Raw genomic sequence first — 25,006 nt, 5'->3', positions numbered from 1 at the left:
GCACCCCAAAAAATGCTGAAGGAAGAGGCAGGGAGACAGCAGTGGAGGACAACTGGCTCATGTGGCAATGACCCAAGGACAAGTCACCGAGCCAGCCATATCTCCCTTCCTGAGGTTACTCACTCCAGCAAGTGCAGGTCACCACTAGGGCAGAAGCCTCCAGGGCCAGGCACAGTGAGACACAAGGCTGTGCCCCCTAGGCCCAGCTGCATCTGGCCTGCCTCAACCCCAGGCCCCTCCTGGGAGCGCTCCCAGTCTTCCTACGAGGCACCCCCGACCCTCCTCTCCAAGTACTCTAGGGGCACATTACCTGCGGGAGGACAATCATAGCATGGAATCTTCCAGAACCAACGAACAGTTCAAAACAGCCCTGTGACCCTGACTGGACAATAACGCTCTCTCTGGTGCTCTGGCTGAAGACCCTGGGGAAGGGGTGCTTTTTATTCCACACCCAAGGTTGCTAAGGTAGGAGGACAGGAGCCTGAGCCGACGCTGCCAGCAGCCCCTTGCCTTCTGGAAGGGAGAGGCCACCTGGGAAGCCAGGTGAGGGGAAGCTGAGCCAGGAGGCAAAGGGAGACAAACTGGGCCAGGATGGTGCTGGAGCAGCCATACCTGGGGGTAAGTAAACTTGGGCTGGCTGGAGTTGAGATGCCATCACTTGCCACCCAGAGAGCTGACTAATACAGAGCTCAGTGGGTCAGGTAGGCTGCTGTTGCCAGCAGGCCCCATTTCCTGCCCTGGCCACATTTCAGGTCTGGCTTGTGCCTTGCAGATGGCACCACGGAGGTGGGTCCAGGCCTTGAGGCCTGAACATCCCTCTCCCGTTGTGGAACCCCAGACTCCATCTCCCACCTGCCACCTTTTCTAATACACAAGCCCTCCAGTGGCTCCACAGAGTCTGCAGATCTGATGCAAGTTCCTGTAACACAGCTGACACGTCACCCTGAGGGCCTGTGTTCTCACCAAGCCTCTAGTTCAGGTGTAGGAACCTGTGAGCATTCCCTGACAGCACCGAGGTCCTGCCATCTCCTGACATGGGGACATGCATGACACCAGAGAGGAGCAGTGTTTTCATCATCCCAGGTAGCACTAGGAGCACTTTGGAGGCAAGAGTGACCCCTCCCATTCTACATCTGGTCCCCACGGGTCAAAGCCCCACTCCTTGGCTCCTCCTCGAAGGGATGAAGGGGGGAAGGACCTCTGAAACAGCTCCTGCCCCTCCAGGATTCTCAGGGCCTTTCCAACACCCACCTCCCCCAGACAGAGGCTCCGAGCTAAATCGGCCTCCGTTACGTCAATGAAAGTGAGGGGTATTCTGTTTTAAGTGAAATTCAACCCAGTGTCCACAAATAAAACTTCTTTTGACACTGAGCCTATTTTGACACATGCAATGTGTGGAGAGTTACTTCCAAAAACAGGCCTCAGAGATCTTCTGGTAAAACCTTCCGATTTTACAGAGGTAGAAACTGAGATTCCAAGAAGTGAAATCCCTCTCCTGCAGCTGGGGACAGAGAGGCCAGGACAGCTGGCAGGTTCTCAGCCTTTCTGGCTCACCTTTACAAATACCTCCGTCTTCATTTCACTCCTTTCAATCAGAACCCTAACACACTCACTTAAAAATGCAAGCCACGGACAAGCTCCCCATGTACTTCCCACTCGGCTCTGTGTTGCAGGGTCTCTGAAGATGGGGTCTGGGTCGTCACTGGCAGGATAACTAGGGCCTTCCAGGCCTTAACCTCAGGTGGCTTTGCCCCTCTGCACCATAGGTAAGCACTGCCAACATCAGCAGCACAGTCAGCAGCAGCAGGTGGGTAACGAAAAGTGTCTCCACGTCCCGGGTGGACCGGGCAGTGGCGGGTCTTTGGAGAAATGTCTACCAGACCCTGCGAGTTGGCATGAGGATGCTCGTTCCCTGCTCAGTGTTGCTTTATTTCACAGTCACCCAGGGAAAGGCCTCCTGCAAGGCAGACTCTGGGACCAGCTTGGAGTTTGGACTTGGGGCTGCTCCTTTGCTCACCTCGCGGCAGGAATGGAAAGACAGCGAGCCGGTGGCCATCACTGCACCAGTGAGTAGCTGGGCCCTGGGGGATATCTCCAACCAGTGGAGGGTGTCACCACCATTTTTGAAGATAAGGAATCCAAGGCTCAGGAGAGCCAGGAACTCCCACACAGTGGGACATGATGCAACAATAAAAAGGAGCAAAGTACAATTCGGAGGAACCACAGAAATACTGTGCTGAGTTAGAAGAAGCCAGGCCCAAGAGCACACATCGTGAGTCCATGCATAGGAAATGCCCCAAAGGCAAAGCCATGGAAAAACTTACGGAAGCAAAAAGACAACTAGTGGTTACCTGGGGGAGAGGGGCAGGAACAGGAATCAACTATACATGGACACAGAGGGTCTTACTGGGGTGATGAAAATATTCCAAAACCATATATGATCAGGCTACATTGGGAGTTCAAAGTTAGCCCCCGCAACTTAGCAAGGCCCTGAGCAATTTAGCTAGATCCTATTTCAAAATAAAAAAATGAAAGGGAGGGCTGGATATGTGGCTTAATGGTTAAGCGCCCCTGGGTTCAATCCTTGGCACCCCCCCAAAAAAAGGTAACCAAAAATCACTGAATCATACATTTGAAACAGGCAGATTTTGTGATATACAAAATGTATCTTGCAATAGTTTCATATGTTGCTTCTGCAGCTAAATATCACAAACTTAGCAGCTTAAAACAGTCCACGTTATAATTCAGAGGTCAGCAGAATGGGCTTCATGAGCTGCCGCAGAGGTGTGACGTCAGGACCAAGCTCCTGCGGGCCACAGGACCCAGGCAGCACCCAACCCCTTACCTTGCCCAGCTTCTAGTGGCAGCCAGCGTCCCGGCTGGTGGCTCTTTCCTCCACATTCAAAGCCAGGAGGTCAGCAGCCTCAGCTTCACCCCAACCTTCTGTGTGTCTCGCAGTCTGTTCTGTCCCAACCCTTCCGCCTCCCTCCTCCAGGGACGGAATGACTGCAGAGGGCCTATCAGATAGCCCATCTCAAGACACACACTCAGTCCCCTTTACAAAGTCCCTTTGCTGTGTACCATATTCACTGGTTCTGGGGATTGGAGCATGGACATCTTTGGGGGGCCATCATCCCCTCTGCCATCAACCTTCATAAGACTGTTATAAAAGCAAAGAGCCAGGGTAGGGTGCAGCCCATACGGAGGGCCCTGCAGGGTCTTGTCTAGAATCCCCACCACTCAGCCCCTGGGGCCGCTCTTGGTGCACCACTCACAGCATAATGACCTGGAAGGGTCCTCCTCATTTTGGCTTCTAAGCCAAGGGGAGAATGGGACCAGAATGACAAATCCTGGCAGGGGAGCTAGGGAACAGATCCAGGGGTAAGTGAGGGAGGGGAGGAGGGCCGAGTGGGAGAAATGCCTTCAGTTGCCACTGACTTGACACCCCCCCACACACACACACACACACTATTGTCAGTTCTAAGGAAAAAGAGAATTTTAGGTCTACTCGGATCTAAGTCTCCTGGTGTTCTGAAATTTCCATCTCATTGATTATTTTAAAAGAACCCAAATTAAGTGAGTCCCTAGACAATCTGATTTTGGCAAGCACCTAAATCAATACATAAGGAGCCACTCCGCCTCGCTCCCTCGGCAGGGACAGGGTGGGCGGGCACCGTGCCAGACTCTCGATCCAGGCAGAGGAAACAAGCAACCAGAACTCGCTCGCTCTCCCCCGAAAGCCTGAGCCTCCTCTCAGCCCACACCAGGTCTTTGGAGGTGGCGATGCTGTAGCAGGCAAGGACCAGCTCTCAGCCTCATCCTAATGGATTTCAGTGCACTGCCCACACCTCGCAGACTGCATTTCCTTCTCCACATTTTCCACCGGACTGTGCTCTCCTAGAGCCAGCACAGTATGGGCATCAAGCTGGTGTTCCACAGACCCTGGTCGTATAGACTCTATGTGCATGTGCTGATTATGCATGCTTTATATGTAAGTGCTTATGTGAAGCATGTAATTGGTGTTCCATAAATGCATGCTTTATATACCCATGGCACATAGTGAGTGTTCAGTTAATGTTCTGTATAACATTTAGATAGACTGATACATAGAAATAGGTATGCATGCATGAATTGGTACAGAAGACAACACAGTTTAAAGGCAGAACAGGTTGAGGAGCTGAAATGGAAACTGCAGATGTGGTGACTCCTTTGTTCTACACTATATACCTAGGTCCTAGCACCACTTAGCACTTAGTCTGTGCTCAATAGATATCTCTTGATGGAAAGGATGAACCACCAGCCTAGTTTCACACAACAAACAGCTACTGAGCAAATATTTACCAAGTTCCAGGCATTGTGCCAGGCTCTGGGTGCCACATTGAAGGAGCAGGGAACATGGCCCCTACCTTGGGTGATAGGGAGATCTAACAGGCGTGCAAACCACACAGGTGGGGAGGAGGGTGTGGAAGGAAGAAAGGTGTGACCTACAAGAAAGGCTGTCAGAGGAGAGACAAACTGAGGGAGAAGGAGCCACTTTGCAAAGACCCAGGAACACAATGTGGGGCAGAGGGAACAGCATGTTTTCCAGGGAACAGAATGAAGCCAGTGCAGAAGAGCACAGGAGAAGGGGACTCCAAGGCAGATGGCTGAAGCCTCAGGGCCTTGCGTTTTGTTTAGTTTTTAAATGACAACAGGAAGCTGTCGAGGGTTTGAAGCAGAGGGGTGGTCTGACCATCACTTTTGAAAACTTGAGGGGGGGAAATATCCCCTCTGCATCTTGCCCACCTATCAGAGAGCCAGAAACACCTCCTAACCCTCTGAACAGCACTCAGGTGAGCAGGATTCTGCCATCATGAACGCGCTCCATTCTCCAGCTACTTAATGAGTACCTCCTATGGGCCCGGCTCTGGAGAAATGCTGGAGATGCTGCGCTGAAGGACATCAGGTCCTGTCCTTCTGGAGCCCCCAATCCCACAGTCCAGGATCAGCCAGCCTCACCCAGTGCTCAAGGCCAGCTCAGGCAACATGGCAAGACCCTGTCTCAAAATAAAATGAAGGGCTGGGGCTGGGGCTCAGGGCTAGAGCGCTTGCCTCACACATGTGAGGCCCTGGGTTTGATCCTCAGCACCACATTAAAATAAATAAATAAAATAAAGACATCGTGACCAGGTATAACTAAAAAAGTATTTGAAAAGATAAAATAAAAAATAAAATGAAGAGGGCCGGGGTTGTGGTCAGTGGTAGAGCGCTTGCCTAGCACGTGTGAGGCGAGGTTCGAGCCTCAGCACCACACAATATAAATAAAGGTAAAAAAATAAAAAATTAAGTGAAGAGGGCGGGAGATACAGCTCTGTGGCAAAGCACCCCTGGTTCAATGCCAGTGACAAACTTGTCCCCCTCCCGCATCTCCAAAGTTCCGCTGGCTACGAAGAGGACGATAAAAGAGGAAGCATCTTTTGGGGGATGGCAACAGGATTGGGGGGAGTTAGAGGTCAGTGGTGTGATCTATGCTCCAGACCTTTTGAGTTTTTACTGAATGTCACCCCACGTCTCTACACACACACCCTAGTGAGTGACCTCCTGAGCAGTCACCAGCCCTGAGACTGTGGTCCAGAGGACCAGGGCTGGGTATCCAAATCGGGATCCTCTGAGGGAACGCTGCTCGTAACCAAACACTCTGTGTCCCCAGTGGGAGGAACGGAGGCAGAGGCTGGCCTGTCACCCACAAGCCTTGCTTCAGGGCAGATCCCAGCTCTTGGCAGCAGCTGAAGCTCGGGAAGCTGGAGACGCTGCTTGTCTTAGGTGACCCAGCTCCACCCTCCACATAACATCCAGGCCACCACAGCACTGCACTTTCCAGTTCATAAGACACTTTGACATAGTTACCTGTCATCGGTCACTTACTGACCACTCACATGTGAGGCACTTTGTTTAGAGCTCGGAATCCAAGTTCAGGAAAAAAACAGCTCTTACCCCTTGGGTGCGCGTCCCCTGGGAAGCCCTCCTTGACTTCTCTGGTCAGTTTTCATGCCCACCTTCCACGGGCCCACTGCAACCCAGGCCTCCCTCTGCCACAGCACCCTGTCCTGTCACCACTGAAAAACGGCTTCTCTGCCTTGCCATCCCCAGGGCACACAGTGGGAAGACAGCTGCATCATGAGAAACAGAAACCAAGTAGGGACAGGACTCTTCAGGGAAGAGCCTGGCATTACCTTTCTCTCCCCCATTTACAGGGGGAGAAATCTGTCTCAAAGCTTGAGTGACTTGCCTACTAGTAAAACCAGCTCGGTCTCTAACTTCTCTTTCTTCAGACCGATTTCCAAACCAACTCCATACCGATTTCCAAACCAACTCCATGCCGATTTCCAAACCAACTCCATACCGATTTCCAAACCAACTCCATGCTGATTTCCAAACCAACTCCATACCGATTTCCAAACCAACTCCATGCTGCAGCCAGCTTTTAGAGTCCCTCTCCCCGGGGACTTTAGGGTTCCATCTGCCTTCCTGTGATTAACTACTCATTGGGGACCTAATGCATTCTGTGACCCAGCCTCCAGGGTTATTTTTGAAAGATACCCTAAAGCTTGTGATTAACAAAAAAATATGAACTCCTACCGATGGAATGCCTGTAACCCCTTATTCATTACACAGATGCTCCCCAAGCCCCGTGGCACTGTAGACACAGATGCAGAAGTGAACACTGACAAAAAGGTCAATCATGGAATGTGGTGGGAAGACCGTCCTTTTGCTCCATGAATGACTGACACACAGGGACATGTGAAGTGATTCATTCAAGCTGTGTTCAAGCTGGTTCAGCGCCTGGTCCTGGGGTAGGGGGCAACTCCAAACCACTGGATCATCCACTGGGGGACCCCTTGTCTGGTTTCCTCCCCTTCCCATATCTGTGGCACAACAGAACAGAAGGAGCCTCCTCTTCTAGCCACTGCTAGCTTCCTCATTAAAGTCAAGGATTTGCATTGACTCAAGGTCAATAAACACAGACCCGAAAAAACGTGTTGAAAAGAAAGCAGATGAAATGTGGATAAGGACTAGCTAATAGAAGCAAGGTAGCGCTGCAGGTTTTCCATCAAGACTGTGATGAAACACAACTTGCAAGAGGATGCTCCAAGGGCCCAGACACATGGGCACAGTGCTGGAGTTTCCAGGGTAAAATGTAAACCATAACTTCCTACAGAAGTCATCGCTCCCCTAGCGGGAGATGCGTGCTGAGCGCCTCCGGACCGGGCCAGAGACTCACGATTCGGCTAATGGGGTTCCACATGTCACATCAACACGGCACTTGAAAATCCCGTGGATTTGCATCTGGAGAGGGACCACCTCCAGAGGACCTGTGCTCAGATGAGAAGAGGCTTGTAAGTGTCAGAAGCTGAGGATGCCCTTCGAGAACATTCACTGTCTTCTCACCTCTGAGGAATTCAGTCTCCTCAGCTGGCCACTGTACTAGGTACCAGCTCAGGTCCCTTCCAAAGACAGCTTCCCAAACCCTTTCTTCCCTTTCTTGCAAGGAACTCAGATGCAGGAACTGGGTGCAGAGGAGTACCTCCCTTCTGAGATATGCCTGAATCTGGATGAGTGGCAAAGATGTCAAGGAGCTGGGGAGGCCCAGGGACTCCCCAAGGAAGTGGACAGTGTCTCAGAGATCAAAGGGGCAAGCAGGGGCGCTCCCAGGGCCTGCCCTCATGAAACCCTAATGAACAAGTTTCCACAATTAAAGACAACAATAGGAGAACCAGTGGGCCCAGGAAACAATCGATGTCTTTGATTAAGCGCTGATGAAACTCCTCATCAGTGCTTTCATCTGGCTCCCCCAGGAGCTTCCCCGCCTTTCCAGTGTTTTCAAAGAAAACCATCTTGAATATACATTATTCCCCAAGCCGCTAAGCAGGGAGCTCGGTCCTCGGCCTCCTCCCCACCCCGGGGCAGGCATCGGTTTTCCAGATGGTCTTTCATGTCACACAATGACAACCTCCAGAGTCTCAAGGCTCATTTCTTTCTCACCAGCTTTTTTCTTTCTTTCTTTTTTGTACCAGGGAAGGAACCCAGGGGCACTTTCCCCTGAGCTACATCCCCAGCCCTTTTTCTTTTGAGACAGGGTCTCACTACGTTGCTGAGGCTGTCTCGTGAGCTTCTGCACTGGCCTAGTCCAAGTCCCTTTGTGGCAGCCTCGGGTTACCGGTGGCTTTCTGCATCTGACAGTGAAGCCAGTCTCTGGGGCTGGAACCCATCTTTCACAATGGTGAGGCCCCGGTAAACCTAAAGCGCTCTCGGGCAACTATCTGGGTTTTAACACCACACTTGAGTCCCTCCCAGGTCAGCCCTAAGCCAGCCTGGAATCTAAGCCATTCTGAGGGTGAATGGTCAGGAGGAAGCCAGACAGGTGACGGTCTACTCCAAAGCTGGGGTCAACCTGCCCCTTCACACCTGAAACTCCTGGAGTGCCCCCTGCCTGCCTACGTTAGCACCTTTCTGAAAATGCTGCTCCCAAGAGTGGCCTTGGAAACTCAGTTCAAACTGTCACCTTCTCTATGAAGCCTGTCCCTCCCTCTAGGCAGAGTTCAGGTCAGTAGTTCCTGAGTGACACAATCCTCCCCCTGACTGGAAGGGTGGAGGAGAAACGTCCATATCTGGCTAGAGAACTGACCAGGCGAGAGAATATCCAAATAACACCCAGCTTGCAACTCTACCTTAAAACTTTTACTGCACAGAATTAAAGTATTTAAGATACAAATAATAATAAAACTACCTTCTGTATCCTCCACCCGGCTTCATGAAGGAAATAGTGTTTACAAAGTCTCCAGGTCTGCTGATGGCGACTCTCTCAACCCCAGAGCTAAACACTATCCTGAATTTGGCATTTATCATTTCTGTGCATTTCTTTAAACTTTGCTGTATGAGATGGTGCCCCCAAACAGCACGCAGCATGGCTTTGCATGTTTTTAATTTTTCAAAGTTTTGCGTATGACTACAATGACCTCTGTCCAGTCTGGGACCCTCTGGGGTGCAGCATCTGTCTCCTCTTCATCTCTGTGTCCTGGCACCTAATCCACAGTTCATGCTGCATGAGCACTTGGTGACAAGGGAAAAGGAAACTGCCCAAGGGCAGGTTTCACCCACAAGACCCAAAAGGAGAAGGGACAAGAGACAGAGGTGCAGAGGCTCTCTGTGTTGTGAGTCCACCTGTGTTGTACCTTCAAAACGCCCCCTACCATCCTAGGAGTCTGAAGGCGCCAAATCCCAAGCATGGGACCACCAGGGTTGGCGGGAGGGAAGTGGTAGCATTTCCTGTGAGGATCCTGCCACACAGTACCCAGCACCCTGCAGGGGCTCTGCCAGAGCCTGGTGGATGAGTGACCATCTCCATAGATAAGAAAATGGAAAGGACGGATGGCCAGCTGGCTGCCCCTGAGAAGACCCGCTCAGGACCACATAGCACAGAGCAGAAGGGCCCCTCTCAGCAAAGATGATGTCTTCTCTCTTTTGGCTCCGGCCCACCCTGACTTTCAACTCACTAAACAACACAGTCCCATGGGGCTTCTGGGATCTTTGGAGGAAATCCAGTGAGTGTCACTCGAAGGAGAAAATGCTTAATCAGACAGGGGCGGGGCGGGGAGGGAGAAGATGGTTAACATGGCCACCACGAGATCAGGTGGGTTCTGAGAGCAACAAGGACACCCCTGGGCTTCAGAATAAAGGGGGGGGCTTGGCCTCAGTAAACACGCCTTTCACAAATCGTGTCTTTTGACCTTTAAATTCTCCACCTGAAGTGCATATCTGCCAGCAAGTGGATAACTCAAGCCAGAGCTAAGAAAATAAGTCTGCACTGTGGCCCTGACCCGCTGTGCAGCTATAGTCAAATCACTCAATTTCTCTGGCCTTTGATTTTCTAAAAAACAAAAACAACCATGCACTCACTTTACAGACACTCCTGGAGCAAGGCCCACTCTGAGCCTGACCTGTAGATCCAATACAGAAGAGGACAGCCCTGCGGTTGGCAGTGTAAGCACTAAATGCCAAGTGCTCCCCGATGCCAGGTGTTGTTAGCAACTTTATTTTCTCTCATACGAGCCCCTTTCTTTTTTTCTCTTCCTCCTTTTCTCCTCTTTTTTTTAAAGATGCAGGGCTTGGTGCTTGGTCAACGCTAAGAGGAAGAGAGAGCCAGGAAGCTCATCTTGAATTCAGCGCTGACGATACTCGGCTCAGCTCGAACTTGGCCAAACGCGTCCTCCCAGCACCTCTATTCATAGAGGTCTGTCCCTAGAGCGGACTCTCAATTATTCGCCCTAACAGGATCTGTCCCTGGCCTGAGAACAGTACGGGAGGGGGAAGAGTGGGAGGGCAGGCACAGAAGACCCCACCTGGGGCACAGAGAGCAGTCACAGCCCTGCAGGCAGGGGGAGGTGACAGCAGTGTCAGGCATGTCAGTGGAGCTGATGACCAGGGCCTCCTGTGGGGTCCCCACACTCCACCCTGTCCTCTAGGCTAGCAGGACACGTGCAGCCCAGGAGCCAACAGACAGCAGAGCTTTGGGAGGCAGAGGCGAGGCCCAGCCAGGACAGGTACACAGACCCTCAGGTAAGTACAACCTGGAGCCGCTGCAGTCGCTATGAGCTGGGAGCTTTCCCGCGCCACTTCGCACCCAACAGCCGCAACCAAGACGCTGGGAGCCCAGGAGAGGCCTCTGCCGTCAGCATTTCCCCCCCCCCCAAGAATGAAAAACTCGCATCCCTCAGCCAGGCAAGCCCAGGCCCCGCTCAGCAAGCAGCTGGAGGTGCCTGTCCTCACCACCCATCCACAGCAAGACAAGCCACTGCACTGAGGAGCAGGGAGCCCCCAGCCAGGACACGAGATCGCGGGCACAGGAACAGAGGTGGGAGGCAAAGGCAAAACCAGGCACTTTCTGGACACTCAACCAATGTCTAGGTGACATGCTAAGATGCCCACTTGGTGTCTATTCTCAGAAACACGTATGTACACATATAAGATGGCAGATCTGCATGTGTGAGGCCCTGGGTTCCACCGCCAACACTGCAAAAAGGGGGAGACTTGTGGGGCAGGACATACGTATTTTTAAAGATGCCAATTTCAACTGTCTACCTGAAGCAGGAAATGAATGAATATATTCACATTCACCAAACAAATCTGATACCTATGAACCTTTTTTTTTTTTTAATTTCAGGGGGAACTGGGATTGAACCTAGCAGTGCTCAAACACTGAGCTACATCCCCAGCCCTTTTTCTTTTTTTTTATTTTGAGACAGCGTCTCACTAAGTTGCCCAGGCTGGCCTCCAGCATACAATCCCCCAGCCTTAGCCTCCCGAGTAGCTGGGATGACAGGCGTGTGCCCCCTTAGCCTCAATCTTGTGTGCCTCCCCTTCAAAAGCGCCTGAGGAATGTTGAATCCGATCACCTCCGAGACGCAGGCAGAGATGACAAGTGGGCAGCATAACAGACACGGAGCTCCAGAGAGGATGGCATTTTAAATACCAGCGAGTCTGCCTAGAAACTCGCAATCCCATAAACGGTTACAGCTCTGCCACCCGCTGGGGCTCTTCATCTGCATGCTCTTTATGGGTTTCTCTATGGCAGATGCATCCATCTCTCCTTGCTGCCTGCACCCGCCTCAGACCACAGGCAGAGGGTTCTGGAAGGCTGTTCCTGCCCCTGGGAGGTCAGGTGCACCCTCCCCTGACGTGCGGCCGCAGGGAGAGGTGTTTGGTGACGCAGGTTACCGCAGCTCTCTCCACCCCACCCAATTTGACACCAACAGGCAATGACATCCAGACAAAACACTTTGCTCCTGTTTGTCAATAGCTGTCGTTCATGTGACCCTTTCCTGAAAACAGTTTTTGTACGATTTCAAGAAAGTTACTGCCTGGGGCGTCTCTAGATTCCCTTAATCCCACCCACCGTTCACAGGGAAGGAACGGCGTGATTCTGGAAAAATCTCGAGACCTCTCCGATTCATAAACAGGCCGCCATCAGGCCTTCTGCAGAGGACTGGAGAGTCCAGCGCAGTGGTGGTGACGTTCGGGAACTGCTGGCTGTCTCTGAGGCTCCTACTGTCAGCCCCACTGGTATTCCACCTCAAGGATGCCTGGGCCTTTTTAAGGATTGATCTGTGTTGTTGAATCTCACTTATGAAGTGACCTAAATTTGGTTTTCTTTCTTTCCCTGGAAACAGAAAGGTGCTAGGTTTCACAGAAGAGAAGAAAGAGGAGAGAGGAGGGGAGTGGAAAGGAAAAAAGGGGAGAAGGGGAGGAGAGGGGTTACCCACAGGAGGAAAAGGACAAGAGACAAAGGAAGAGAAAACCCTCCAGACTGGCCCCCGCCCCGCCTGCCTGCCACTCAGCTCCTGACCCCGTTCCCTGTGTTTCCTTCCAGTCTCGGGGCTTTGAGAAACGGACTGCTCTTCTGTCTCCTCCTCCGATGCCCTGACTTCCAGTGCCTCACTGTCGGACATAGGCTCCTTCCATCTGCAATCTGTTATGGCAGCCACCGAGGGTCTCTGGGCAACCTTCCTTCCATACCTTGAGTCGCATCCTGAGAAGAGACTCCCAAGAGTGGGTTTGCCAGGTCAGAGGTCATGAAGGTCTTCTTGGCTCTCAACATTGGTGACCATGGTTGCCCAGAGGGGTCACTCAAGGACCCAGTCAGCCACCAGCAAGAAGCTGCCTGTGCTTTGCCTCACAGGGGTGACCCCTCTCCCAGGCAGTGCAGTGGCGGCGGGGCCTGCCGGGCTCCGTCTGTTCTGCAGGAGCTCCTAGGGACCACTCTGGGCTCTGCACGTCCACATGTGAGACCTCAGGCTCTCTCCAACTCTGCCTCACAGCCTCAGAGCTCGAGATGCACGGCACAGAAAAGGCTGGAAGGTGACATCGGCTTTTCCCTTCGACTCCAAAGCTTCCAGGGAGTACCAAGGACCAGGCCGCTGGCTTTTCCGTTTTCAAGTGTCCAAGGTTTGGAGACAAAAGCCAGGAAGCCATGTTCGCCTGGAGAGAGGCCTGGTCTCACCACCACAACCATCCCGGCAGCTGGGGGGAGGGGACTCTTTTTGGATACCTGGCATTGAACCCTGGGACATTCAATCACTGAGTCACAACATCACCAGCCCCCCCCCCTTTTTTTTGGAGACAGGGTCTCACTAAGTTGCTGAGGCTGGCTTTGAACCCACAATCCTCCTGCCTCGTTCTCCCCAGACACTGGGATTCCGGGCACGTGCCACGGCACCCAGCAGGGTGAGGGGATACCTGAGGGTCACACCTGGTGCATTCCTCCTTCACTTCTGGGAATGGCAGGTCTGAGGTAACCCTAGAAGCACACGGATGCATGTTCCCACACTCCCCCTGCACTGCACCCTGGAAACTTTGAGAAACTCCACGAGGGAGATACAGGTCCACTGGGAGGCAGGGCCTCAGGCCCAAAAGCTGAGGTTCCCCTGGACCCAGGAGGCAGAGGCCCTTTCAGATCAACCCCAGGATGGGGCATCAACACAGAGGCAAGACATGCAGACGTGACAAAGTCCTAAAAGGCCTAAATCCAGGTGCTGCTCTGACCAGAGGCTCTATTTCATTCAGAAAAACAAACTTGGGCCTCGCCAGGTCAAGAGAGGCATCTCCTTCTGGTCCCACACCTGATGGACAGAGATCTCCAAGGTAACACCCTGAGCAGAGAACATCTGGAATACCTGCACAGGTGTGGATAAAACACATGCAGCCCGCTGCACACAGATTCTGAAGGTGTCCTCGGTGTGTCACAGCCTGCAGTGGGCCTGCAGCAGGCCCTCACTTTCTGAGTCTCATTCAACTAGGCCCAGAGGGTGAACTTTAAACAAAATTTTATAATTTAAAAACTTTAAATAATATGAATGTGCGTTTCACCCTGTGCATTACATTCATGTTTCTTTTTTACAGTGAGCCCTGTGCCTTCTCGTACGTTGTCCCCGCCGTGGATGCCACCCGTCTGTGCGCTGACGTGACATTGCCTACACACAACCATGTAAATGGAAAACTGCCCTTCAGGCAGCCGAGGGCCTGTCAGGACTCATTTTCACCATGAACTTCTGCCTGCCGGGCTGGCTCCCCGAGTCACCATGAAGACATGGACGTGACTGTGGCCGCTCAGGTTTCCACTCGGGTGCTTCCAGCTCGTGGGGGATGTCTGAAACTCAGGGACCAGCAGAAAAACAGGCCGCCTCCGACGAGAACAGGAAGCCAGGACTCAGTGGCTGGTAGGCACCAGGCAGGGCCCTGCGGCTTTAGAACCCCCCTCCAAAGACAGGCCGTCTGGCCCAGAGTCCCGCTCCCCGTGGGGGCCACGCGCTGGCTGTGTGGTCCTGGCAGGGTTGGCACCTCCCTGGCCTGGCCATCCATTCTTTAAATGAGGAGCAGAGAGGAGGGCTTTCAAACTGCTACACAACCCTGGGCCACTCACATGGCCTCTTGGGCCCTGTTGCCTATCTCAACAGGTGCCCACCTTGAAGGAGAATGGGAGCCCACCAGCGTTTAAGAAGAGGTGGCACTGTCCTGAGATGTGGGCCTCAGCACTTGGGCAGCGGGGCCCCCAGTCAGTCACTGCCAGCAGTGAGTTGCTTCCTCTTTCAGAGCCTGGCCCCCACCCCATGCCTGACAAATTCTACTTCCTATGTGGGCCACGGCCAGGGAAAGGCTGGGGATAGAACATACCTCGCTATGTTCTGTCTCATGTCAACTAGCCACTGCCTGTCACACACACACACACACACACACACACACACACACACACACACTCAGAGTTAGGAAAAACCATCACATGGACCAAAGGTTATTCTAAACAGGTGATTCTCTAATTGAGTGATGGTGACCACGGCCTCAGACATCACTCAAGAGTGCTCATGAACATGAGTGCTCCTTAAAAATATGGATTCTTGACCCTCCCCACAAGCTTAAGAACTTCCAGTTATGATGACATGAAGGAAATACTGGGGAAGAAGAATCACACACACAGAACATCCTGACAAGTTCACATACAGAATATAGGTGGGGGAAACCCTGAAAGCAGAGATACCCATCCCGTATCCACTTTCTTCAGTCTACAGTGACCGGTGCCCAAACCCTGAGATTTTCCTCTCAAATTCAACCTCCCAAAGCACAAGGGCTCAGGACCCTCCTTTTTTCACCCATCTTTCTCCTGAGGGCTGCACACAGGCAGGCTAATGCAGGCCACGCAAAACACCATGATCCCAACACCACACGCCTCGAGATGCGCAGTATCGGTATGAGTCGGTTTCACACTGAACTTACCAGAAACTCACTGGGCAAAGGAGCCCAGCGATCTACTGGCAACAGCCTCGTTTCAATTCTGAGCCCGGGACTGGCAAGTTCACAGTGGGTAGTTCACTATGGCAAGTTCACTATGTCGATGGCCGCTGTGAAGCCTGTCCTGTGAGATGCCACCGTCCCTTAGCAAGATCCACAGATAGAAGTAGTATCTATTCCTGACAGATGACTCCATTTGAGGGACTTTCTGAATTATGTTTAAGGTCACCCAAAGGAGACAGTAAAAACAGCTGGTGGGCATCGACGGTGGCATGCAACATGGAACTCCAGTTAGCCACCAAGTTGCCTAAGCATCCTCACAGGTGAAATGGGACGAGAGCCCTGCTGCCCAGGTACTGGAAGGGAGGAGACAAAGTGCGCGGCACCCCATCCCACCTCCGTGGCAAACTATTCCTACACAACACAGGCAAGAACTGGCAAAACCACAATCACAAATCCCACAACGTGTTTATGGCAGCTTGTTTTGAGTGTCCTTTCGCCTGGGCTGTGAGTGCCTCCACAAAGGCTCTGCAGTGTCGCCGCACTCCCCGGCTCCTGCTCCCCTTCAGTCAGCCGCTGGTCTGTCCTTCACAGCGCCCCTTCCCACCAGCCCGTCCAGCCCTGAGTGGGGAACAGGGCTGAGCGTGGGTCAGCCAGAAGAAACAAGTCCTAAGGCCCCTTCGTCCTTCTCTGCGCTGCTCAGGCCCCTCGGGCATGGTGTGGCTGGCCATGGGACATATGGTATTTACTCCCCGCACATGTCCACCATAGGGCGAGCACACAAGTGGCTACACAACTGATTATCATGACTGAACAGCAGGACGGAGCTCACATCTCCATGATGAACTAAAACATGAGAGCTGTGAAGGTGCGTTCAGGGATGATGATGAAATACCACCCTGCAGAATACCCAGAAACCTCCATTGCCACTCTCCCCGCAGGCCTGTTTGATCTGTATGCACACCATGGGTCTTGGGTGCCCCGGGCACACAGGGCAGTACCCAAACCCAGAGTTCAGAGGAGCAAATCAGACATTTGAGGATGTGATTGCCCAAGTTTCGCTTCCACATTGTCTTCGACATTCTTTTTCAACTCTGGTTTTGAGCAAAGCTGAGGCTGCCGTAGAGACTGGCAGTAAAGACGTCCCCTGGCCTACGCTTGTCTCCCTGAGTCCCAGACCTGGGGCTGTGTGGACCAGAGACTCCCACCACTGAGCGCCTGTCAGATGCCAGACCCCACGCCAGGCACAGGCGGGCATTTTCTGACTGAAGAGCCTCAGCAAGCTGGAAGGCAAGCACCGCAGTGCCAGGCAGGGCATGAATGTGCACGAGACTTCACAGTGGAGGAATCAGGTCTGAACTGAGACGCCGGCTCCAAGGGTCACACTTCTCACCCCACCACTGTCCCCTTTCAAAGGTGCCAACCGCCTCGGTAGAGAATTGTTTTGCATATTTTGGTTTTCTCCCTTGGCAATATAAAAACACCTTGAAGAAATACCCCCTTCCATCCAATTCATACCCTGTCTCTGCTGGGAGCAAAGCCTGGGCCTGAAATGACCACTGGACAAATCATGGCTCTAGGCCACTAAGGACCATGACCTTTGGGGAGGAGGTGTCTAGGGAGCACTTCTGCTAAGGGCTATGCTAGATGCTTTTATGCACACGACCCCACTTAGTCCTACAAACATCCCAAAGAGGTATTAGGCCACCTTTAGGAAGGACAGTTCTGGTTCGGCAAGGAGATGTGATTTGCCCAAGGTCACACAGCACTGAGGGGTGGGGCCAACAGAGCAGATCACAGAAGACTCCTAGGAGATGAGCAGAGATGGTTCTTTTCTTCCTTTTGCTGCTCATACCTTCCCCCTAAACGCTGTCCTTCCCCTTCCCAATCCCACGATGCTGGCGCTGGGAGCCAGCCCTTCGCTTCTATTGTGGTATGTGTTGATTTCCAAGCCACCGCTCATCCATGCTGGGCCTTCCTTTTCACTGTGGACTTAGAGGCTTGGACCCTTGCCCACAGATCATCAAGGGCAGAGTGGGGAAGGGTGAGCTGGGAAGGGTGCAGCACTCAGCACCCCCTCCTCACTAAAGCACAGCAGCACAGGGGCATCCTCAAGGCGCAGACAGGCAGTTGCTGTAGGGTGGGGGGAAAAGCTGGGCTGGGGAGCCAGAAGGTCTGAGAACCAGCCCTGACTCTTCCTCTTGAGCAAGACACTTCCCCCTGTGGGTCCCAGTTTCCTCATCATGTGTATGAGAGTAGAGCACAGTCAAGGCCCGAAACTCTGGGCATGAGAATCCTGCTCAAACCTTCCATAGCCATCTCCTGCCTCCTCTCCCTGTACCATCTCCACTCCTTGGTGCACAGCGCCTGGGCCTTCCTTCACCTGCTGGCAGATGAGGAGATCTCTCTTTCCCGCTGGCCCTTGTGTTCCCACCCTGGCCTGCACAGAAGTCCATCCTGGGCCTCCATGGTTTTTCTGTATATGTTTTCTGCGTCTGTCTCTTCCACTAACTTAGCTCCAAGCTGCCTTGGGAACCCCCAGGGTCATATTCGGATCTGCATCCTCTGCCTATTCCAGATCAGAGTGAAGGAAGAGGAGAGGTCAGACTAGCTATCTCCAAGTGCAACCCACAACCCAGAGGCATCGCACCCTGGGAAAGGGTTACGAATGAGGAATCTCAGCCTGTCCCAGACCTCTGACTCAGAATCTGCAGGGGAAGCCCCAAGAGATCTGTGAGAACACTCCAGTCTGGACAACATTCCTCCCGATATACCACCTAGAAGCCTCCCAAATTGTGGACCTCCGCAGGACTCACTAAAACAGAGTCAATCGTTACCCAAAAGAGATTCATCTGAGGAACTTTCTAGAAGACGGCCATGACTGTCACGGCAAGATCTGAAATGTGCAGGTCCCAGAGGGGTGCCCGGCACATGTTACTCAGTGGCCCTCTCGAATCTCAAGGAAGCTCAAGAAACCAGTGAGGCCTGTCCTGGTCCCCTGGGGTTGTGGCTCAGGGGTGGAGCATTTGCCTAGCATGTGTGAGGCCCTGGGTTCGATTCTCAGCATCACATATGAATAAATGAATAAGATAAAGGTCCATCAACAATTTAAAAAAAGAAAAGAAAATGCTCCCCCAGCCCCATTTTCTTTTTTTTTTTTTTTTTTTTTTTGGTCTTTTTGTTGTTATTGCTGGGCTGGGGACTGAACCCAGGGCCTCACACATGCTAGATGAGCACCCTTATCACTGAGTGACATCGCTATCCCCTTCCTCTCACTTTTCACTCTTGCCATTTATTCAAATTGGGAAGAAAAGGAAACTTTCCAAAACACATTTTCAGTCTTTTTTTTTTAATAAGCCCTGCAATTCCTTTAATGGTTTCAGATTATCTTAAATATTTATAAAACTCACTCTCAGCAACACTCCTTTAAGCAAACCTCCTCGTCAACTTCGATTATTTATATATTTATGAACATGATGTTCAAGGAGCAGATGGCAGCTAGTAAGTCTTCGAAAAGGAGGAAAAAAAAAAATCAATGGGACAGAATGTAAACTTGATGACTCCCGCATTTACTCTTCCTGACAAGCACGGTGCAATCATCTTCCATTCAGTGGCAGCGCCATACAACAGCCGGTCAACAATCAGTTTAAAATAGCACACTTGGACTTCGGAAAGCGTGGAGGATCCAACTTAAATCTAGGAATAACCTGCCAGCCATGGGCACCGTTCCCAAGGGGAACCGCAAGACGATGGGGCTGGGGTAGGGACAGAAAGAGCCAGGGGCGTGGGAGGAGCAAACATGTGCTGAGCACCTACTGTGTGCCTTGTACTCTCCTTGGAGGCTTTCCACACGACCTGAGAGTTGAGTCCAAGGACACTTCAGGTGGCCATGACTGCTCCTCATTGGAAAGATGAAGGCCTAAAGAAAGAGGAAGGACCTTGGCCAGGGTCACAGAACTCATAAGCAGCAGAGCCAGGGTGGGAACCCCAGCAGTCTGGGTCCCAAACCCACACCCTTGCTGCCTCCAGAACTACAAAAGAGTGGGAGAAAAAAAAAAAAGTCATTGCTATCCTCCTGCACCCTTGGCTACAAAGTTATCTTTCAACCCCAGAGGCCATCACTCTTTTAAGACTTTCAAAGACTCAATTCCTAAGTTCCACCAAAGCAACAGGAGCTCTGTCCATATGAGAACCTGGGAAATCCAGTCTGGGCTGAAAGCAGGAAGGAGGGTTGCCAAAAATACAAAAGGAAGTATCACAGGCATAAAGAGCCAACTGTACAAGAGGCAGACACAAAGAGAGAGAGGGAAAGACCCTCTACCCTGAGATAAGGATGAAAAACAAGATCAAGCTGATTCTGTCTTCAACAGGCCTTTATTAGGTGTCCCCAAAGAAGGTCCCCATCTCCACCCCAAGGGACTTCCCTCAGGAAGCTCCAATTCAAGTGAAGACAGACCTCCTGCCTTAGAGACACCTGTGCTCCTATTGAGGGAACAGCCATTATTGCTGTGGTTGATGGTGGTAATCCTGCATGACCCCATTCACTAGACATGGGAGAGAGCTGTGCTCAGTGCTCTGCTTCTGCTACTGCAAGCAACCCCTCTACTCCACTTTACAAATGGGAAACTGAATTTTAGAGCTCTAGGCAGAAAGACAGACACACACACACACACACAAATCATCATCATCATCATTATCATCATCATCAGTAAGAGGAAAAGAGGAGTGAATTTGGATCTTACTCTCTTACTCTGGTAGAAAAAGAAGGTTCCAGGCTGCATGGCCAGCATGTAGCTAAAGAGCCCAGTCTTTAAATCTGAGTTTTTACCTGCACAGCACTGCCTCAGATGGCTTCGCTAAAGACATCCAAGTCTTAAACTGCCTAAGCCACATGAATGGTGGTCTCGTCAATCAAGAGAAACCAGGAATGCTGAGCATGAGCCCACAACCTCCTGGCACCAGTGTCCCTCAGGAGTCCTTCCTGTGCATCAGTGTCTGGATCCTGATGGAAGAGTTGTCAGGGACTGGCACATTGGGAAGAACCACCAGAGAACAAGTTCAAGGTCACCGACAGTCCACTATGCTGACCCTGAAATGCAGACAGAATGTACCTCACAAAGAACAAAGGGGAAACCATTGCTTTCTATTCATTCTGTCAAAAAAGCATGAACGGAGTCTCTGGCATTTGCTAGGTGACCGGCAAGGTGCCAAGAGACACAAAGAACATTCAGAACACAGCAGGGCCTACAAGAAAGAACCTTGACTTTGCAGCTCGAGACTTAGTGGGTACAGGGAATCTGCTCCTCACTGGCCCAGGGTCCTGGGTAAGTCCTATACTCTCTCCAAGCCTGGGCAAAATGAGGATAAGACTTCCACCAACACAGGTAACCTTGGCCACAACATGAGTTCAGAACAAGTCTGCACATGCTCAGACTGCAGCTTGTGGCTGCACAGAGTCACCTGCTCTTGCCCCTTAAAATAACAGTACCACTCAGACTCATCTCCTGTCCTCCTGGGGCAGAGAGGACCCCACACGGCTAAGAATCCTAAGAGGGAAACAGAAGCCTTTGGAAACTGAGAAAGAAGAAGGAATGGCTGCAGAGAAAGCAAAATGTCTTGAAAATGTCCCAAGCTAACTGCAGAGACATATCGAACCCTAGGCCTTTATTCAAAAGGCATTTCCAAGTATCCCTCTCTCACTCCATATTGCTCTCTCCCTCCCCACCCCCCCTCTCTCTCTCACACACACACACACACACACACACACACACAGACTGCCTGACCCTTGCTCAAAGACCAACAAGGATCCAGAAAATGCAAATTACCCAGAAGAAAGCACAAGCCATATGACCACTTCTGCATGCCCAACCACAGGAGAAAACCCACCTCTTCCCCAGCTTCCTCCACAGTTACAGAAAGCCCCAGGCCTGGGAAATCATCCCAGCTGGCAGCCCTGGCAGCCACCTCGGCCAGTCATCTGGCAGTGGCAATCAAAATGATGCTTCCTCTTTATTACCACCAAATGCAATCTTCCAAGAATGGGAGCATCTCAAAGTCAGAGTTGAAGCTCTTTTTTCGCAAGGACTCAATATCTCCCCAAGACAATCCTTCTCAAAGAAAGGATGGGTTCCAGAGCCCAGGTGGCAAAATATGGCTCTCTGGGGGGACTGTGGGATGGATGTTGCAGGCCAAGGAAGCCAAAATGAGGAACCATACCAGCTCACTTCTCAAAATTCACTACCCACCCATTCATTTCACAACTATCTGTAGAGTGCCTGACCTGTGCTCCAGGTCCTCCTCTTAGACCTTAGGATTGAAGAAATGAAAGGTGACTAACACTTCCCATCATTGCGGCCCCTGCAGGCCAGATTTGCTCATTTTCTCTAGCCCATTTTATAGCCAGGAGCCTAAGACTCTGGGTAAGCGACTTACCCAAGGTCGCAAAACTAAGAGGTGGCAGAGTCCAAGAGGTGCCTCCTTCCCTCTCAATTCCTCCCCGACCCTCCATTTTTTGCAGCAAGGTGGGGATCAAAGACACCCCACCAGGGTTCCGGCAAAGGATGTCCTCTCCTGGGTTCCTCTTTCTTCCCACCCCAACACAGGACATACGTTCAAAGGACACACAGGTTCCTTCCAAACCCACCACATACAAGCCCCAAGGCTCTGCATACTGCAAGGGCATCCACCCATTGACACTGAACTTCCATTTTTAAAAAAAGATGAAAAGATAAAGGGCAAAGAGGAAGTGCTCGTTAAACACAGGCGGGGGGACCACCCCAGAAGGAAGTCTTGAGACCAATGGAGATTTTTGTTCAGCCCTCTAGTTCCTCAATTCCAAACGACTGGCCTTCAGCCCCCTAATGAAGTTAGCCAGAGGGCAGCCCTGCGCCCTCACCTGGCTCACAGGAGGGTCCGCCTGGGGCGGGGGGAGGGCTGCCACCGCGACCCGGGCGCCCCCCGCCTTGGGGCGCACGACGGCTCGGCTGCACAGGACGCCGCTGCGCGCTCCCCGCAGCTGGGTGGACCCGGGCGGCGGTCCCGCGGCGTGCTCCCCGCGCGGCCCCCGCGGCCCCAGCCCACCCGAGCGCCCCCTCCGCGTGCCCGCGCGCCAGCCAGCTCGGCCTGACGCCCCCTCCGCCGCGGCGCGCGCCCTCCTCCCGCGCGGCCCGAAGCGCACCCCACCCTGCCCGCCCCCGTCACGCGCGCCCCGCTCCCGCGCCCTCGCCCGGTGCAGGGCGGCTCCAAGGGCGCGCGCCGGCCGGCGGAGCCCCGGCACGTACCTGGCGGCCCCGGCGGGCGGGAGAGGGGAGCGCGGGAGCGCAGCAGCCTCGGATCCTCCGGTGCCGCCGCCGCCGCCGCCGTTTCCGGGTTGGCGGGTCTCACGTCACCGCCACAGGTTCGCGAGCGGCCCCCGCCGCGGCGGCAGCAGCAGCAGCAGCGGCCCCGGCGAGTGCCAGGCGAGAAATAACTATAAAAGGAAGAGACGCAGCGAGGAGGAAGAGGAAGCGCTGTTTACCTTCGAGAAGCCGAGCCGCCGGCGCTCGCACAAAAGGAGGACGCTCGCGACGCGCCTCCCCCCGCGCCCCGTCCCCGCCGCATCGCGGGGGCCCGGCGTCAGCGCGCGCCGCGCCCCGGGACCGCCCCGCGCCGGCCCCCACCCCAAAACCTGCCGCGGGGCTGCAGCGCCCAGCTGGTCGTTGCCCTCCCCGGCCAGGGCGCTGTGGGCCGGAGCTGGGTGACCTTGGGCAAGTCACAGCAGGCCGGCCAGAGGCTGCGTGGAGCGCGCTGGGGGTGGGGGTTCATTGCCCTCCCTTTATGGAGAAGGAAGCGCCAGCTCCGCGAGGCGTAGGGATGGCCCGCAAGGTCACCACCCTTGAGTCAGGGCTCCAGCTCCAGAGGAGTCCCTGGACTTTCAGGCCGTCCAGGTGCTATCCCAGGGTTCACTTCCCTCTCACTTGGACTTAGGGAATGAAGACAGACTCTGCCCATCTCGTGGCAGTGTCAGTTAGAGGATGTGCATTCAAAACATTCGGTCCTCCATCAAATTATTTATTGAGGGCTTACTTACTAAATGTCAGGGCGGTTCTAGGTCCTGGGGCTACAGCTGGGAACAAAAACAAAATCTGGGCCAAGCAGGGGACAAACACCTGCACAGGGGTCAAGTGGTGCTGAGCAGCTAAGAGGAAGAAGTAACGCAGGATCTGGGGGAAGAGGGTGCCTGCGCTGCCCTAAATGGGTCTCCAAGGATTTGTAATTTGAAATTCCCAGATAAGAAGTCCCTCACTGTAATCCCTGTTTGGGAGATTGTCGGGGACTCCATATTTCCCCTTGCCTATAATGATAAAGAATGCATTTTTCTCTCCATATAAATAACAGGAGATACTTAAAAGGCATTTTCTTCCCTCTGACTTGCTCCCCAGCCCTCGAGCCCGTCACATCATTATTTTGAAATCCATCCAGATTTTTCAGGAATATAGACAATGTCCTCTAAAATATCTTGCCCCTGACCTCTATCAGGGCATAAGCAGGGTTATAGCAAAAGCTTTCATTTTGTCTCATTTTCATGGTCCCACCCTCCACCTCCAGCTGTCCTGGGGCTGTGGCAGAGTGCCCAAATAATGAGTGCCAATTTGCCTGATTATGTTTATTCCTTTCTTTAAAAGGTACTTGGAGCTCAATACAGTGGCACATGCCTGTAATCCCAGGGGCTCCAGAGGCTGAGGCAGGAGGATTGCAAGTTCAACTTCAGCAAAGTGAGGTCCTAAGCAACTCAGTAAAACCCCTGTCTCTAAATAAAATACAAAATAGGGCTGGGGATGTGGCCCAATGGTTGGATGCCCCTGAGTTCCATCCCTGGTTCCCGCCCCCCCCCCAAAAAAAAAAGAAGGTGTCTGGAGCTTTTTCTCTTGCCCAGGCCCAGTGTTAGGAGCTAGGGACACTGCTATGATAGACTTCACGGGGTTTCTCAAGGGCTTCCAGGTCCTGAGGGAGTAGCAGGGTGCCCAACCAGTGCTGAAAAGCAACATTAATGATGCGTGTACAGAGACAGAGCAGGGAATAGTAGGTGCACAAATTAAGGTGCAGGGCAAAGACAGGGCAGAAGGAGAACACTGGAAACCCTTCCCTAGAAGTTTCAAGAGGCATTTAGGCAAAGTGTGTGGGAGGAAAGAACCTGGAAGGCTGAGGCCAGTGAATTCAAATCCTTCCTCACCAGTTACCCCTGTGTGACCCTGAGCCAGTCTCTAAGGCTGCCAGAGCACCAGTGCCCTCATCCCTAAGAGAGGAACTGATGCCCATCCTGCAATGGTGAGAGAGAAGTGGGTAAAACTACTGGATCTTGAACTATGACCTTGAGCAGCAGGAAAAGGCAGAGCTGAGCCGCTAATAAAAAGAGCATTGATATTCCTGGACGCTTATGAACCAGGTGGCCAGATGCCTGCCCACCTCATTGAATTCTCACAACAGCCCCATGAACCGACATGCTCAGTGTTAGGCATGAAGATCCTGAAGCTGGGAAAGAGATGGAATTTGCCTGGGGTCATACTGATTGTATACAGAGGTGGAGCTGGGCATGAACCCAAATTATCTAACTCCAAAGTCAAGGACTTGCATACTCCCAGCAAGTGAAATGGAATGGACAATAATTACTTGGTTAGGTGGTGGGGATTAAATGGAACAGAATGTATGT

At 52.6% G+C, this 25,006-nt stretch overlaps 1 protein-coding gene across 2 annotated transcripts in view; it reads right to left on the bottom strand.

Moving 5' to 3' along the window:
- The window catches only part of Cyrib (CYFIP related Rac1 interactor B), a 144,082-nt gene extending 121,182 nt beyond the window's left edge, over positions 1–22,900 (bottom strand). For both annotated transcript variants that reach the window (XR_013343968.1, XM_077800915.1), the window contains exon 1: positions 22,835–22,900. The gene's annotated coding sequence lies outside the window, so the exon portion shown is untranslated. The remainder of the gene's footprint in view (positions 1–22,834) is intronic.
- Between the last annotated feature and the right edge of the window lie 2,106 nt (positions 22,901–25,006).

This window comes from Urocitellus parryii, chromosome 7 (assembly GCF_045843805.1).
Source record: "Urocitellus parryii isolate mUroPar1 chromosome 7, mUroPar1.hap1, whole genome shotgun sequence".
In the NCBI taxonomy this organism is placed as follows: Eukaryota; Metazoa; Chordata; class Mammalia; order Rodentia; family Sciuridae; genus Urocitellus; species Urocitellus parryii.
Note: the sequence above shows the minus strand (reverse complement) of the source record. Positions and strands in the feature narration are given on the sequence as shown.